The sequence below is a fragment of the Thamnophis elegans genome, chromosome 4 (genome assembly GCF_009769535.1).
Source record: "Thamnophis elegans isolate rThaEle1 chromosome 4, rThaEle1.pri, whole genome shotgun sequence".
In the NCBI taxonomy this organism is placed as follows: domain Eukaryota; kingdom Metazoa; phylum Chordata; class Lepidosauria; order Squamata; family Colubridae; genus Thamnophis; species Thamnophis elegans.
In genome coordinates, this window is record NC_045544.1 from 81,586,668 (window position 1) to 81,604,489 (window position 17,822).

Sequence of the window (17,822 nt, forward strand, 5' to 3'; positions counted from 1 at the left end):
AGATATATTCCTCTTGAGAAGTCTATAATGCTGGGAAAGGTGGGAAGAAAGAGAGAAAGAAGATAGGTAACAGTAACAGAGTTGGAAGGGACCTTCGAGGTCATCTATTCCAACCCCCTACTCATGCAGGAGACCTGTACTAGGGATTCGAACTGCCAAACTGCTGACCTTTTGATTGACAAGCTCAGTGTCAGGAGCAATATTGATTGATGTAGGTATAGTACTGATGGGCTGAAAGCAGAGGTGGGTTGCTCCCGGTTCAGCCTGATTTGCCCGAACCGCTAATGGAATTCAGGCCTGGGTCGCAGAACCAGCAGTGAACCAGGCCTGCCATGCCCTTGAACCAGTTCCCTCTCCACCACTGGGGTGCCACCATTTTGTTTTTTAGTAACTTGTGCATGTGCAGCTCACTGTAAATTATTCTGCACATGCACAAAGAACAATTTACATTGAACAGCGCACAAGTGCGGGTTGCAAACTGGTAGTAAAACTGGCAGCAACCCACCCCTGGCTGAAAGCCTTAAATATCAGGTTAAAACAGATTGCCAGGGAAGAAATCAAGAAGAGTTGCTACAGTATTAAGAACAGACTTCAATTTGATGAGACATAATTAATTCAATCCCTTTGAATTTGTTGCTGCTTAAGTTGACTATTCTGGGTCAAGTTGATTTTATTTCGCTGCCCTGTTTTATGAATCTTTCTTCTGTTAACTAATTTCAAGATTCCCATGTTAAGAATGTTAAAACAATGGATCTGTCTCCCTCGAACTGTAATGGATTTCCTCTTCATTCAAGGTTTTCAAACAAAGTCTAGAGAGCCATCTGCCAGAATAATTTAGTGTATTTTATGCAGAACAAAAGTTGGCCTAGAAGATCCCCTTCAACTGATATATTGCTTGATTCTATGTTGATGACAGAAAAACAGAATCTCAGTATTCAGATAAGGAAGTATCACACTTTAACCTAACCAGTAGTTTTCTTCAGCAGCTGCTTAATCCACAGGCAGATGACTTCCCATTGAATATTTGAAGGGGATTGTGCTATTCATTTGCATATATTTTTCTATGCATTATTTTCAATTGATACCTTTGTTGACTGCAAAAATTTGGCATCACTTCACAAGCCCTAGATATGCTTCTCTCTGTTCAGGCCGCTGCTAATATACCACAATTAAATGCTAATGTATGACAGAATGAGGCAGAGTCAGACAAATGTTTAATAAAGCACATAAAGACAATTCTAATTAGCACTAGAATGCACTTGGATTGACCTCTGTTTTCCAGTACTCACAGACCAGCAAAATGGATGCTTTTCCAGGCATTTATGGATTTGTTGTTCTAAAGGGAGAGAGAACCAGAGAAGCACACCAAAAACAATTCAAATGAATGCATCTGCTGTTTGGGGCTACTATAGTGTCCCCATTTCAAATATTTGTGCTTCAATGAATGACAAACAGGACTGAATGCAGATTAAAATAATTCCTCCCTTCTCTGCACCTCTAAATTTGCATGGTTGCTTCTCCTGCTAAAGTTGTCAATTTTGTAGGAAAAAAGTGCCACAAAACTTCTTTTCCGCTTTGTACCTGCCACTAATAATATCTAGATATACCTTCAATTCTCAATGGAAATATTTTTTTTAATTTAAATGAAGTCAGCCATACACAGACCATTGTTTTTTTAAGAAATAGTTTCCAGAATGATCCCTCTGTTGCAATTGTTTTGTGGCTTCCACTTTCAGTACTTTTGGTATAACAGACAAGCTTTAGAAATTGCTCACCAGTGTTAATGCCTGTGCACTGCAGGAAAATTATCTCTAACAAAAAAAAATGTTAAATGGGAAAACTGTTTTCATTGACTTCTTTCCTCAGAAATATTTAATATGCTTCCTGGGAAGTCCACAGTTTCTAGAAACAGTCTGCCATTTTCCCTGTGTATTTTTTAAATGTTGTGGAAGAATTCAGGTTATAGGATACCTGCTTTGTCTTGTCTGTCTTTGTTTGCCTTTGTTGTTCGTGAAAAAAATGTTCATCCCCTTTTGGATTTTCTGAATTCTTGCTTATCTTTGCCACTGAATGTTATCAAAGCTCCATGAGGACCTTACTGATCTACAAAGAGCATCTGAATGAACAAAGACATACTAAAGCTTACTGCTTTTTTCCTCCATAAACAAAGTAATTCAATATGTGAAGTGCCCTTGTGAAAAGATCATTTCAGTAACTGAATTAGTAGATTTAATAACTAGCTGTACCACCTTTAGCAGAATAATTACAACCAAATACTATAATTGGTGATCTGACTCTCACACAGTCATGTCAGAAGTTTGGCACACTGCTCCATAGAACTGCTTCAACCCAGTAATATTTGAGAGTTTTCTTGCAAAAAAAAACACTTACTTCAAGCCATGCTACAATACTGAAATGGCATTTAGGTCAGGACTTTCATATCAAAACTTTGAATTTATTTCTTTATCCATTCTCTTTTAGACTTGCTTAGATGTTTGGAACTGTTGTCTTACTGCATGACCCACTTACATTTCAATTTCAACTGATGGATAGATGGCCTAATTCTCCGGTTGGGGCTCTCTAATATAAAACAGAATTTTTGCTTCCTTCAGGGTTGGCAAGTCTTAAGACATCAAAACATCTTTAAACCATGTTGCTGTACTATGTTCTCTCTGCTTGACAGTTATTATGAGGTTCGTATTGTGTGTTAGTGTTTAGTTTCTGCCAGACAAACTGACACCCATGTTGTCCAAAAAATTTCACTTTAGGCTTATTTGCCCAAACCTCTAAAACTCTTATCTCATAAAACTCTGGGGATCTGGAAATCCATTTGAATGTTTTTGCCAATGTGGAAATAAGCATCAATGAGCATCAAAGCTCTTATGCGAGCAATTTCTTTGATTTTGCTATTATCTTTAAAATGCCATAAGCAAATGGTGTCTTAAGATTACTGGATGTTTCAGTTCCCACCATGGATCAAGTACGAATGGCTACAGAAACTGATGGAGTTGGCAGAAATGGCTAAATTGACCATTTTGATTAAAGAAAAGGATATAAGTACCTTTGTTGCCACATGGAGATTGCTTCGGAACTTTGTGCTTGAAATGGAAAAATTAAACTTTTATTTTGGGTTTTACTAATCAGACTGATATGTGTTTAAATAAATGGCTAGTTTAGATTTCTATGGAAAACCAAAAAGTTGTGGTTTGATGTTAATGCTTTGTTTTACTGCAATAGAGGAAGTTAACACTTTTTTTCTTTTCCCCAGTCCTTCCTCACTTCTCTTCCCCCACTTCCCCTTACTGTCTTCCTATTTTATTTTGTACTTAATATCTTATTTTATAACCTAAAAAATTTCTGAGAAAGAAGATTCCTGGATGTTGGTTTGGGGTTCTTGGTGACTTCCTAAATGACTTTATACTAGCTTTGGTCTTGACAAGATGATGAAACTTGGCAAGATTCACTATATCCCTTTATTTCTAGACTATGCCTCTGACTTTAGATGGATGGAAACTGGTCTTATAATCAATGACATTTTATAGAGGTCTCTTTTAATTGATTATGTGTCATCAAGTCATTTTTGACTCCTAGCCACCATATAGATAGATTTTATCCATAACAGTCTATCTCTAAGTTGGTCTTTCAGGTTTTCCAATTGTGCACTCATCATTATTGCAACCTGTTGCTGGTCATTTTCTTCTCTGTCCTTCTACTTTTCCCAGTATTAGAGCCTTTTCTGGCTCCTCACATAATGTGCCTGAAGTAGGATAATTTGACCATGATCATGTGCATCTAGTAAGCACTCTGGGTTGGTTTGCCCTTTGGAGTCTACTTTGAGCCTGGCAGGGTATGCCTGTGAAATTTGTGAGGTAAGGACTTCTGATGGATAGTGCCAAAATCTATGAGAGGAGAGGTGACCCAAAGCTGATCCAATTATTTAATGACATACTCATCTTAATACTATCCCTTTAACAATTTTTTTGAACTTGGGGTAGGTAGTTTTCACACTGGAATATTGGATTTTATATTATTTATTTGTGAAACTAGATTCATTTTTTAAAAATTATTTATGGTTCACTCAATATGAATTCAGAATGGTTCAGTATAATCGACATGGAGTTCCAAGAATATTCAGTGGCAAAGGTATGCAAAACTGAGAGTAAATGATTCTTCACAGAGCTACACAAGTATAAGTTCAACTGCAAAAGTTACCAGTATTTAAGATCTTCCACAATTAAAATGCTCAGATAATCTTGAACTTTTTATTCCCTAAACTAATCCAATTCTCTGAAAAATTAGACACCTTTTAGCTCACTGATTGGCTGGACTCCGCTTAGCTGAGCATGCCTGCGCGAGTCTCCATTTCATTTCATCTTTTGGTATTGCAGCTGAGCTTACTCACTGGTGAGTAATCATGTTATGGATTGGTACCGTGGGAATCGGGAAGCGCTGATGGGAGGAGACAGCCCTCCTCTCCTCCTTCTCCCCCTTTGCAGAGTTCATTTCACCTCCTCGCGTCACAGCCAGCCCCTGTGCTGCGCCACCACGGGCGGCAGAAGCTCCGGAACCGAGTGGAAGTTCTCTGCGTGAGTGAAACAGTTGCCGCCGCTCGCACAAAAAACTTCCACTTGGTCATGGACTCACGGAGCTTCTGCCGGCGTGGCGGCGCCTGTGCTGCGCGGTTCCCAGCGACCATGCTGCGAGTCTGCGAGGCGTGGTCGTGTCCCGCCGCCCTCCCCTGCGGCTCTCCTGCAGCAGCGGCCATTTCAGTCATGCAGAGAACTTCCACTCGCTTCCGGGGCTGCCGCCGCCTGGCAGAAGCCCCGGAACCGAGTGGAAGTTCTCTGCGGGAGGTGAAATGGGCGCCCGCCCCCTCGCTCTCCTGCCGCGGCGTCCATTTCAGTCGCGCAGAGAACTTCCACTCGCTTCCGGGGCTGCTGTCGCCCAGCAAAAGCCCTGGAACCGAGTGGAAGTTCTCTGCACAAGGTGAAATGGCACGCCTCCGCCTCGCTCTCCTGCCGCAGCGTTTCAGTCGCTTCCCTCGTCCGTCTCGATTGCTGGAAGCAGTAACAAACGGCGCATCCGCTCCGCCATCAGCGACCTGACAGCCACCCCAGCCGGCGGCTACCGGGCCTTGCTAGAGTCAATTGCAAAACCACGTTCAGCGCTTTGAGGACCTGAGGCATCTTGGGAAATGCAGTTCCCTATTGGAAAGAATGGAGTAGCTGCGAATTTGTAACACAACAGAAGATAATAACTTGGTGCTTCACAGGTTACGAAAATCTCGTTTGATTTGCACACTGTTTTTTAAAAGTTAGATAAAGAAATTATGCTGTGAAAGCGACTAGAAAGCCCCCCTCCCCTTCCTGTGTGCAAAAAAGGGAAGGAGAGGAAGGAAGGAGGGAGGGGGGAAGGAAGAAGAAGAGAAGGGAGGGGGGAGAAGATGGAAGTAGAAAAGATGGATGGAAGGAGAAAGAATGGAAGGAGAAGGAGGAAGATGGAAGAAAAAGGAAGAAAAGAAGAAAGAAGGGAGGGAGAGAGGGAAGGAGGTAGGAAGAAAAGGGGAAGAGAGGGAAAGAGCAGAAAGACAAAGAGGATGAAGTTGATAGGCAAGAGGAAGGAGGAAGGAAGGAAAAAAGAAAAAGAGGGAGAGAGGAAAGAAGAAAAGATGGAACTAGAAATGAAAGAAGGGAGGGAGGGGGGAAAGGGGAAGACAGGGAAAGAGCAGAAAGACAGAGAAGGTGAAGGTAGATAGGCAGAAGGAAGGAAGAAGGAAGAAATAGGAAAGGAGGGAAGGAGGAAGGAACAGAAGCGAAGAGGAAGAGAGAAATGGAAAGAGCAGAAAGACAGAGAAGGTAGATAGGCAAAAGAAATGAAGCTGAAAGAATGGAAGGAGGAAGGAAGAGAAAAGGAGGAAGGGAGTGAGTGAGGAAAGAAGAGAGGATGGAAGGAGAAAGGAAGGAAGAGAGGGAAAGAGCAGAACACGGATAAGGTGAAGGTAGATAAGCAAGAGGAATGAAGGAAGAAGTGAGGTGTCTCGAGGAGGGGAAAAACATTTAGTGACCAAAGTTACAATGGCATTGAAAAAAGTGACTGATGACCATTTTTCACACTTCACGACCGTTGCAACCATTTTTCACACTTAGCGACCGTTGCAGCATCCTCATGGTCACGTGATCAAAATTTTGTTTGGCAACAGATTCGTATTTATGCTGGTTTCAGTGTCCTGGGGTGACCTTTTGACAAAAAATAAAAAATTTAATCAACACCCCCCCCCCGGTCAATGGTGTCCCTCTTTACCAATCTGAAAATCTGGTCACCTTAGTTAAAAGTGATCTGAAAAATGCCTATCCCGACTCTTAAGAGAAAAGTTAGCCCATTACTGCTTCTAAGCATCTAGTATACTGACTGCAGTAGTTGGTAGATATTCTTTTTTTCCCTCCTGCAGCAATTAATGAAGATAAAGGGAGAAGCATTTATCTGCAGATTGGAATGATGATAATAATGGAGCAGAATTGGGTAGTTGAAGCACTCTGTATATTTACTGTTATAGTGGCTATTCTTCCTGGAGCAGTTAATGACGGTAAAATTAAGTTCAGGAGGAAAGAACAAATATTTCAATACATCCTAGAGTTGGGTGATTGATCAATGAGGCTGTATTCAGGCTTAAATTCTGCTTTTCCCTTGAATGTGGCATTCCATTTTCTTTTCACAATTGGTTTCCAATAACTGAATTAATCCTTTGATAAGCAATTTGTATCCTTGTTGTGAATGAATGCCTAAAGGGATGAAAAGCATTTCACATAATACGTATGAAATGGAAACAGTGTAAGAGTGATTCAACAATCAACACCCAATCACAGGTATCCATAAGGTGGACATCCTTATGTGATATCATGCAGGTAATGACATCATTCAAAAAATGACCCTATGACACATGTGGTACCATCATGGCTTCTAAGAGAAGCCAGTGCATCTGGACAGCTTCCTGGATCTTAATTTCTCATCAAGAACCATTATGGATATTTGCCTAAAAATCCACCATTTTGCCATTGCAAAGCCTGGCAGGAAAATCTGGAGACCAATTGTTGATTTCTTGAAATTGAGGTTTATTTGTAAGTAACAGACAAAGTGCCTAGATTAAGCATCTTATGTGACTATTTGCTCAATGTACTGCCTTCAACTTGGGAATTCAAGCTGATATATCTAGCACCCACTCGTCCTTTTTTTCCTATAACAGCCTTGTGTGATGAGTTGGGCTGCATGAAACTCCACCCCAAACATCCAGTGAGCTTCCATGGTTGACAGTGGACTAGAAATGGAGTTCCATTTTCAGTCCAACACTTTAACTGCTAAATTACATTGGCAATTTAATCTGAAACAATTTTACCTTATATTTAAATATGAGAGAGGCTAACTACAAGAAGAAGGGAAATAACTTGTATCCCTCAAATAAGCTCACCCTTTCACCCTTTGGAAACAATTTCTCATATGAAAGCAATTTTCTCTTCCATGCGCTGATTTTCTCAGAAGGGAATTGGTCCTTTTACAGCTATTAGAATCTGCTATTTTCAATTATTTCATTTTAAATGCATTTGAGAAACAGAAATGGAGGTAAATTATTTGAGGCACGTGTGTATCACTGCACAACGTATGGGCCTATTCACTGAGGAATGGACTCACAAGGAGGTTTTTGGTTTGGATTCTCCTCAAATCTGTAATCAAACCAAGCTTTATATTATGTTGGAGTGAGAAGAGGACAAAGACTGACAGGAAAATTTTCAGGGACGCGTATTAACTTATTTGTTGTAAGGAAAGTCCTGTGAACATGCAATGCCAGTTCATATAGCAGAAGAGAATGATAAAACTGCATTACATTTCAAACTATGCTCCTAGGACTAATGTGATAAATTCCAAAATCCTAAATCCACAAAGCTGACAAAAATAAAAAATCCATTTCATTAATATTAGAGCCACAGAGGCTTTGACAAATTCTTTGGTGATTTGTCTGTAGGCAAGCAAACATAACCTGAATGTATTCATCAGGAGACTTAGGATGAAGTTCAGTAGATATCTTTCAGCATTAAACTTTTAATTCAAAAGACAGCAGAGGATTATTGAGTGTTTATTTTCTACTTCCAAAAGTATATGTGGTTTTCATTAATTTTAGGAAATTCTAGAAAAAAATGTACAGTCTAAGATTATCAAGCTTGTGTGTTGTGTGGTTTTCCTCAGTTATTATATTTGATCTTTTTTTTTTAATTATGTTATACAGGTACTCCTCAACTTATTACTACAATTGAGTCCAAAATTTATGTTGCTAAATGAGAAATTTGTTGAAGGCGTTTTGCCCCATTTTCTTTAAAACTTTTCTTGCCACATTTGTTAAGGGAATCACCACAGTTGTTAAATTAGTAAAATGGTTGTTAAGTGAATCTGTTTTCCCCATTGACTTTATTTGTCAGGAATTTGCAAAAGGTGATCACATAACCCTAAGACACTGCAATCATCATAAATGCGAGTCAGTTGTCTAGCATCAGAATGTAAATCATGTGACCATGGGGATGTTGCCACAGTTGTAAGTATAAAAAATGGTCAGAGGTCACTTTTATTTTGTTGCCGTTATAACTTCATATGATCACTAAATGGACTGTTGTAAATTGAGGACTACCTGTATATTTACCACCTGTACAGTATATACAGGAGATATCTATTCTATATCTCTATCTATATCTCTCATATATATCTATATCTATATCTATATCTATATCTATCTATATCTATATCTATCTATATCTATCTATCATCCATGTCTCTCTCTCTATCTCTATCTCTCTCTATCTCTCTATCTCTCTATGTCTCTATCTATATCTCTCTAACTCTGTCTCTCTGTCTGTCTGTCTGTCTCTCACTCTCTCTCTCTCTCTCTATATCTATCTATCTAACTATCTATCTATCTATCTATTCAATTGGAATATAGGGAAATTCCACAAGGATTTATTATAGGCTATGCCATTAACTGTTCTACAGGAAGGCTGTTTTTCAGCACATGAGTGACACTGATTTATTTATTGTTTGTTTGTTTGCCACGCTTATAAATCATCCAAGCTGAAACCCACATTGAGAGATACAAAATTTCCATCTTTGTAACTTCAGAACAAATGCAAATAATTGAGCATAGCAATATAATAATAAGTGAATGAATCAATGATGGAAGAAAAAAAATAACAAATGAGAATGTCACAATCAGTAGTCCAAAAGATAGTGATCACTGGTAGATAAGGTAGATAAGGTCATTGAGGTGGAGCTATAAGACCAGAAAGGCTTCCTTAAATCATTCATAGTTTAAAAACATCATAATATATAATTGAAACCTTTTCATAGGATTGTGCAGCAATCAGGATTCAAGGAGAATAAGATGATTTTGAACTCCTATGGGCACATACTTGCTCCTGTTGTAAATACTTAAAGACCCTGTTTCTTTTCCCAGGACTTTTATAGCTATGCAATCCCAGGAAAAGACATGTTTGATTTAAGGAGATGCCAACAAATGCAGTGCTCCAAATTAACTTTTCCTCTTTGAAGTTGGATCACTGCATAACTCTATTACTTTCCCTCTCATTCCAATGCTGCCTAAAATCAGCCTAAACATGTCTAAAATATGTTAGGTTTTCTCATCCATTAACTTAGAAGGAAGTCAGATGGCTAGCTTTGGTTGGAAACTGAGGCAAGAGGGTGGGAAAAAGATCAATGATGGACAGCAAATTTCATGCCACTATTGTCTTCTGTTGACCAAGGACAAAGTAATAACACTATATCTTAATAACAGGGTAAGAGATATAAAATGGGAAGCCTTTTCTGTTAGTACAAGCTATTTCTGCTGAAGGAAATAGGATTTTTTTTCCTCCTTCCACCTTGTTTCATTAAAGAAAAAGACAATCCACCACACTAGAAGAGGGCATATAGTAGATTAAATTTTACACACAAATACAAAATAGCACAGCCAATGTAATCTGATAGTTAAAAATTTAGCAAAACCAGGTTGTATCCAATGATTGTACAACAGAAGGGTGGCTTGCATGTCAATCTCCATCATTCTCTATTCACCCCTGTTATTAAGCCGATATGGCGCAGTGGTTAAATGCAGCACTGCAGGCTACTTCAGCTGACTGCAGTTCTGCAGTTCGGCTGTTCAAATCTCACCGGCTCAAGGTTGACTCAGCCTTCCATCCTTCCGAGGTGGGTAAAATGAGGACCCGGATTGTTGGGGGCAATATGCTGATTCTGTAAACCGCTTAGAGAGGGCTGAAAGCCCTATGAAGCGGTATATAAGTCTAACTGCTATTGCTATTGCTAATGTCATTAATGAGGACCCAGATTGTGGGGGCAATATGCCAACTCTGTGAACCGTTTAGAGAGGGCTGAAAGCCCTATGAAGTGGTATATAAGTCTAACTGCTATTGCTATTAACCAGAACCTTCTCTAAAAAGGATGTTCTTCATAAGAAATTAGCACTACATTTTCTTAACTTTTTTTCAGCTCTTTAAACTTTTCCTTTTCCTTACAGTCTTTAGCATCTCAGTCCATCTGAATATGGAAACCTTTTTTTCATTCCTTCATAGGCTTGTGAATGGCCTTTTCTCCCTCACCCACCCTACACTTGCCTCCTGGCACTCACACCTTTCTGTTTCTGGAGCTGGTTTGCACAACTCTGGACCTTAGTTGCTGCACACAGTGGATTTGGTTTAGTTTTCATGCTTGTTTGAGTTTGCAACTTTACTCGTGTTCTGATCATATTATCATGACATTCTATTCATGTTATATATGCCAAGCTTGTCTTAGAATTGCACCACTGGATATAGTCTGGAGAATGGAGACAGGTCATTTCCACATTATTAAAATAATTTGGAAAGTATTCAGATTAAGTAAAATTAGCATGTCTGCAACTGTCATTCTAACAATAACTTCAAATTTGAGCTCCAGAACACTAGGAGTACGACAACTCATAAGTCAAACAAACCTCCAATTTATTTAATCATAATTAATTTGAATACTCGTTTTGGGGGCTCAGTGTCAAAATCTTTTTTAAAGAGTATTTAGAATTGAGACTTGAATGAGCTTGATTTTCAAAAGAAGAAATACGGGAATATGTCAAAGGAATATTTTGGAAAAAGAGATACTGTGGAAATGAATGACAATTTCTGGATTTTAAGGGATCCAAATAAATAGAATCACTAGGTTTGGGGTGTTTTTGCTTCATGAGATTTCCCATGTGTGTTTATTCTGCAACTGTTTTGCAGGTAATTAATATAGTTCCCTAGTGCTGCATTTCCATACCAATCTCCTCTCTTGAGTCATCTAGGGAAATCTTAGTTACATATTGTACCAATATTTACAGAGATTACTTTTATTTTTCATATTGAGAAATGCAAATAACAGCCACAGTGACCTCAGTTTGCTGTGTTACTAGCAATTACTGTTTTATTTTTTCACTGTGGTGCCACAGCAAATGCTTAATAATCATGGCACGACCCTGGAAATGAGAAGCTTTACATACTATATAGCTTCTTATGAATACCAAACAACCTCAGCCCCTTCCACATTCCACAATCAGTATAATGATTTTTTGCTTCACTGCATAATTCTCTATAAAGAGACACACCTTTACCTGTTGCCATGATCCAACACTCCTTACAGCCAGCCAGTCAGGGAAGACAGCTTCCACTTCCCATATTCACTTTGCTCTTCTTTGCATTTGTGGCAGGGAGAAATGGCATAGGGCCAGACTATTTCCAGACCATTTTTCTCCCATTTTGTATGTCCATCCCACCACATATAATGGAGAGAGCGTGCCCTGAATCATTTCTATTAAAAATGTCACCTTGTTCAAAACATTCCCTTGGAGATTCTGAGGACCCCATTTTGCAAAGCATTAAACATGTGGCATTTGGTCATGGGGTGCTGCTCTTGGTGGTAGTGGGGTGAATGGTTAGGGTTAGAGTGTTATTTGTGTGGTTGTTTGTTTTAATTTTGTCACCTGGGTGAGATGGGTGGCTATATAAATTATATAATAAATGAAAATGATGAAAAGGCAAGCCAGCTACTGCTGGAGAGATACAAAGATGCTCCTCTGTTTTGTGAGAAGAGGAGACACCATTGAAACTTGATTTCTAGAAGGACTGGATCAGAAGACTCCTATTATTTTGAGGACATTCAAGGATACATAATCTGATTCTTCAAAGCAATGCTGTCCTATTTAAATAGCTATAATTACTATTCCAAAACCCATCTGATTTACCAGAAATACCTAGCCACTAGCCTTCCAGGTTTAAGTCCAAATAGCAACTTGTAACCCATGAACAAATTATTCCTGGTTTTAAACTGAAAAAGGATCACATTACCCTCTCTTAGTTTATAATTTATTCTAACATTTTGAAAAAGGAATGCCCAGTAAAATACAGAACAGTACATGAATGCAAAATTACAAGTTCACCGTTGAAATTTGGTTACTGCACCAGATGGAGTGAATTACACAGTGATGAGTTCCAGAACATTTTCTCATGATAATACATGATGATGATGATGATGATGATGATGATGATGATGATGATGATGATATGATGATATTTTAGATGCTGTTTGTCTTTTCTATCCATTAGATGATCATAATAATACTCCACAGGGCTCTGAGCATATGTAAAATTTATTTCCTTAACTATTGACCACAAAATATTATAGAATATTTAATATGGAATATTTAATATTAGTAACCAAATATTACTTTGGCCACCTAATGAGAAGGAAGGACTCACTGAAGAAGAACCTAATGCTGGGAAAGATTGAGGGCAAAAGAAGAATGGGACGACAGAGGGTGAGGTGACTGGATGGAGTCACCGAAGCAGTAGGCGTGAGCTTAAATGGACTCCAGATGGGAGAGGACAGGAAGGCCTGGAAGAATGTTATCCATGGGGTCACGATGGGTTGGACACAACGTTGCAACTAACAACGATTATAGAATATTTTCCCTTGGAATTCTTGCATGGGCAGTTATTGCAACTTGTTTTAAATCTGTTTCTGTGTATGAGGAATGTCCTTTTAATCCAGCAGAACAACGTAGGTCAGACATTTCACCTTAGTAAAAGGTGAAAAAAGGTGAAAGCCAGATTTATAATTTCTCATGATTCCTTTTGAAGCCTTTTCAGTCTGAATGAATTTGATTCTTTGTTACTCACAGGCCAGGGAAGGAGATGAGAAAGGTTGTAATTTTATGTCTCTCAAACCCTAAGTTTGAAATGCAAACTAGATAATTCACTAAATTGAACATGTTGCCTAAAAACAGAGCAATGAATTTCCTTGTGTTATGAAAAAATCCCTTCCCATTTTCACTCTTTCCAAAATATGAGGGTGTGTGAGATTAGATCTTCCCACCCTTTAAGCATACTACCCAACATACCTTAAGGGAGAAATAATACCTCTTTCCATTACTTCCCATTTTTATTTCACTTCTGAAGCAGACAATTACAGAGATGAGTCATAATTGGGGGAGCAGTTCAAAATTCAACCATCAGGTTTCATACATAAGCAGAAAAACAAGGCAGGATGTTTTCCAAAGAGTCTTCAGAAATATTCATTTTTTTTACCTTCATGCAGCTTTGCATATAATGCTCCTGCGTACTGCTAAGATGCAGAGGAGGCTGAAGGAGGCAGCTGTTTTTTCTTCTTTAGTCTTACATCTTCTCTCATTAAAAAATATAAATTTTCTTGCTGTGTGGCTTTGGTGTTATACGTTCTGTTAAAAATAATAATAATAATAATCCTAAACCACAGCAGTTCAGCCCTCTATTTCAGATTAAGTCCTTCACAATATCTACAGATGCTTTCTTAGGGTGGGATATTTCAAATTGCCTTGAATTTTAGAGTATATGATTCTTCAAGATCTTTGTCTCTTTCTCAATCCTTGGACTTTCCCCATTTTTTTTACTGCTCCTGTAGACATTTAAAAGGGAAAAAATGTAACACTTTAACAACTAGCATATTTACTCCATCCTAAATTTTCTGTTTCCACCCACTCATTTAAATGCATAACATATTATTCTGGTTCAAGGTATGTTTATTGGCAGGAGGAGGATAGAAACAGTGAGCTTAGAGGGAATTTATAAGTAGAAGGTACTGATAATGATAATTACCTTCCTGCCTTTTTCTTTCACCTGAAAAGTTATGAACAAATTAGCTTCAAATTTTGCATTGACTGAATTCAGTAGAAACTGCAATGTACATCTCTTGGAATGTCAGGAAGTAATAATTAGAAAATTATGTTTCCTCTGAATGGCCAAGAATTTTCCATTAGCTCTGCCAAACTTTGTCTTCCAATTTTTCACAAGTTTTTCTTCTTTGTGAGAGAGATGTCTGTTTTTCTGCCTAATTCCTAGGACAGAGGTCAGCAACCCATGGCTCTGGAGTCACATGTGGATCTTTCCTCCCTCTGCTGCAGCTTCCTGTTGCCAGTCGGCTGCACAATTGATAGGGTTTTCAGTTAGGACAGGTAGAGGAAAAAGGGCACAGCACTAAGAGATTCTATGGTGGGGGAACCAGACTTCCAGTCGGCTCCAGAATTGAATGAGGGGCTTGCGGTTAGACCTTTGTGGCTCTTTGAGTGTTTAAGGTTGCCGACCCCTGTCCTAGGAGGTTAGAATTCTTCAGGTAGTGTCCTTGAGTTTACTTTGTGGAGATGTTAAAGAGTGCTCCATCCACTCATGATGGGCTTCCTGTTACCCAGCTTTCCATCCTTCTGAAACCTTCTTGACTGCCCATATTTTCTATTTTGAAAAAAACCCATTATCTTATGATGTCTTCCTTCCTTCCTTTTGTATGGCCACTATCTTATGCATCACAACTTTGGGTGGCTCACAAACTTTAATGAAACCTATTAAAACAATAAAACCAGCCCCTTCTCAAACATATCTGTCCATTCTACCATGTCAGAAACCTAACCAACAGTCCCCAACTGATCCACAATTGCAATCTCTGGGCTGTAGGCCTCACCTTAGCCCAATTTATCCTTGCTGGATCCAAGGGAGGAAGGGCTACCAAAGAAAAGTTACTCAACAGATCTACTTGTTAGATGGCAACATTAAAGAGCCTGAAGTATGTCCACCCTATCTGAGGTTGGTACCCTATCTGAGGTGGTACATTGGACAGATATTAAATTCTCAGTGAAAGACAATCTACCCTTTGCCACATCAACACTTCATCCAATGTATTGTATCATATTTTTCTCCTTTGAAAAAAATCTCTAAAGGAAATTCTTTTGCCTCAAAGTAGAAGACAACTGATAATAAGAAAAAAGAACTACCTTTTTTTCTTCTGCACAAAACCATTAAAACTGTTTCTGGGTGGAGAGAATGACAGAGTGATGTGTTTCTAAAGAGTGGGGATGATACTTAGCTGAAGAAGTAAAAAAAAATCAATAAAAATTACGTACACCACACACAGTCATGCAAGGAGAAGCTCCAGAACAATGCAATCTTCAGTCAGCTCATTGGTTACTTGTCCCCCCTCTGCCGCTGTCATTCCATTCCAGTTGCAAATCCTTTTGTTAGCCATGAGCAGCCAAAAAGTGGTTTCATCTAGTCCATAAATGTTAATCTTGAATGTGAATGGCTGTAGAAAAGGACAATTTGCCGTTCACATTGACAGCTAGATATAGCTTGACTCCCTTCAGCGAAGTTATGAACTGCAGCCAACAACCATTTGTAGCAATGAAATCTTTATTTGGTTGCTTTGGGGTTTGTTTTAATAAGTCTGAGTATTATAAAGATAGCTGTGGCTTGAAGGCAATAATAAGATACTGATCAGTCGATGGAGCAAAGCTACCGCATCCTTTTATCATATAATGAACCTAAACCAACAACTTCAAGGGATATGAACCTCTAAATAGAAGGGCATGGAGAAGCTTGATTATAGCCAAGCCCTAGGTGTTAAGCACAAGGGAGGAAGGCTACAGTCAATTATATCTATTGGGCAAACAACACTAGAGGACACATCATGTCTTCTGAAGTTGTGAAAAACTGCCAAAGAGAGAATGAAAGAAGATTAATGCTTAATGAGAAAGTGTTAGCACAGGCAATGCCAACAAGCTGATTTATTATTCATATTAATAATGGCAACAGTTATAGTGATAATAATGACAATGGTAGTGAAACTTTTTAAGTATTAATGTTTGTTTTAAACATAGATGGTTATTCATTTTAAACTGCAATAGAAAATAACAAATGTAAAATATATTAAATAATGCTAACCTGTTAAAATTGCATTATATATCCCCAAAATGTCAGATATATTTTAAAAAGTTAATGTCCATGAGCAGCTCTTCATAAATTTTGCTTCTTAGATGATTCTCTACAATCTCCTGTCCCTTTTAGGCAGCTGCCTGATAACCCATAATAATGAAAGTTGGATTGCTCCCATCTCGGGATGCAAGGCTGGGAAAGATCTGGTTGACAATTCCCTAATGTGTATATGCTTTGGGTGCATAGAAAGCTCGGGATGTTGTAATAGTCCTTTTTTTCCTTCTATCCAGTCATGTCCAATTTTTGGTGACTGCTTGGACAAGTCCCTGCAGTTTTCTTGGCAAGATTTGGCTTAGTACCCAAGGCAGGACTAGAACTCATGGTCCCTCACTTGTAGTTTGATGTCTTAACCACTGCACCAAACTATAATAGTAGTAGTGTGGAAATCAATGAAGTGATAGAAATTATGAGCCTTTAATGCTAAATAAAGGCAAAATAAGTATTGGGATATCTACTGTCCTTTTTTATACTTAGCAGGATTAGGACCTTAATACTTTACTATTCCCAAGAAGCCAGGAGTCAAATATTTCCTCAGCAAAATCTACCTTTCCCTATTACCTTTTTCTATTTGTTTCAAGCTGATAATAAGAGCAGCCTAAGCTGTAGGCCTCTGGGTGACTCTAAAAGCTCATTAAATCTAAAAAAAAAAAAAAAAAAACAACCAGGGAACTTCACAAGCTTTTCATAAACTTTTTAATCATCCTACTTTGCATTCAAGTGATAGCTACAACAAACATGCTTTCTACAAAAATGATCCCTTTCAGAGCATGATATTGATTTTAGCAAAGTTTAGAAATTGCTTACCAAACATTTTTACATCCTTTTTGGTAATGGTGCAAAATGATAATCTTTATAGCTCAAAAATAAGATAGAATCCATCATTTTTGAGCAAGGTATTCTTTTTCCGTGAAACAGCAGGGAAATAATTCTTAAAGATAAAAGAGAGCACTATGTTCAAAATAGGGCACACGTTTTAATAAGTATCTTTTCTAGGATTAAGTGATGATTTCAGAAGCTATGACATTTTTGTTGGAGACCATTTATCATTCTTTTTGGATTTTTTTTTAAAAAATAGTTCAAAACAGTATCTACTGATTATTGGCTTATATAATCATAACATTGAATCAACATCTATTCATTGTCAACCAAAGAAAAATCTAGCATTTAATAGATGGGGATAAACAAACTATTTAGCAAGAATTTGCAAGATAACGATACTGCTTGGCAACAAGCTTCTTTTTTATTTTCTTTCTGAACATTATTCTTGAGGAATGTATTTCATGAGCGATATTTATTTTGCTATTGATAACTTGAACTCTTCCTGGTTTAGCTACCTGTCCTGTTAGATCCAGTAGAGAGACATGCTCTGAGTCCCATCCATTAGAGAGTGTCACCTGATGGGGACTGAAGAACAGAGCCCTCTCTGTCATATCAGATGTCATATCATCCTTATTTCCTCGGAAAGCCACAATC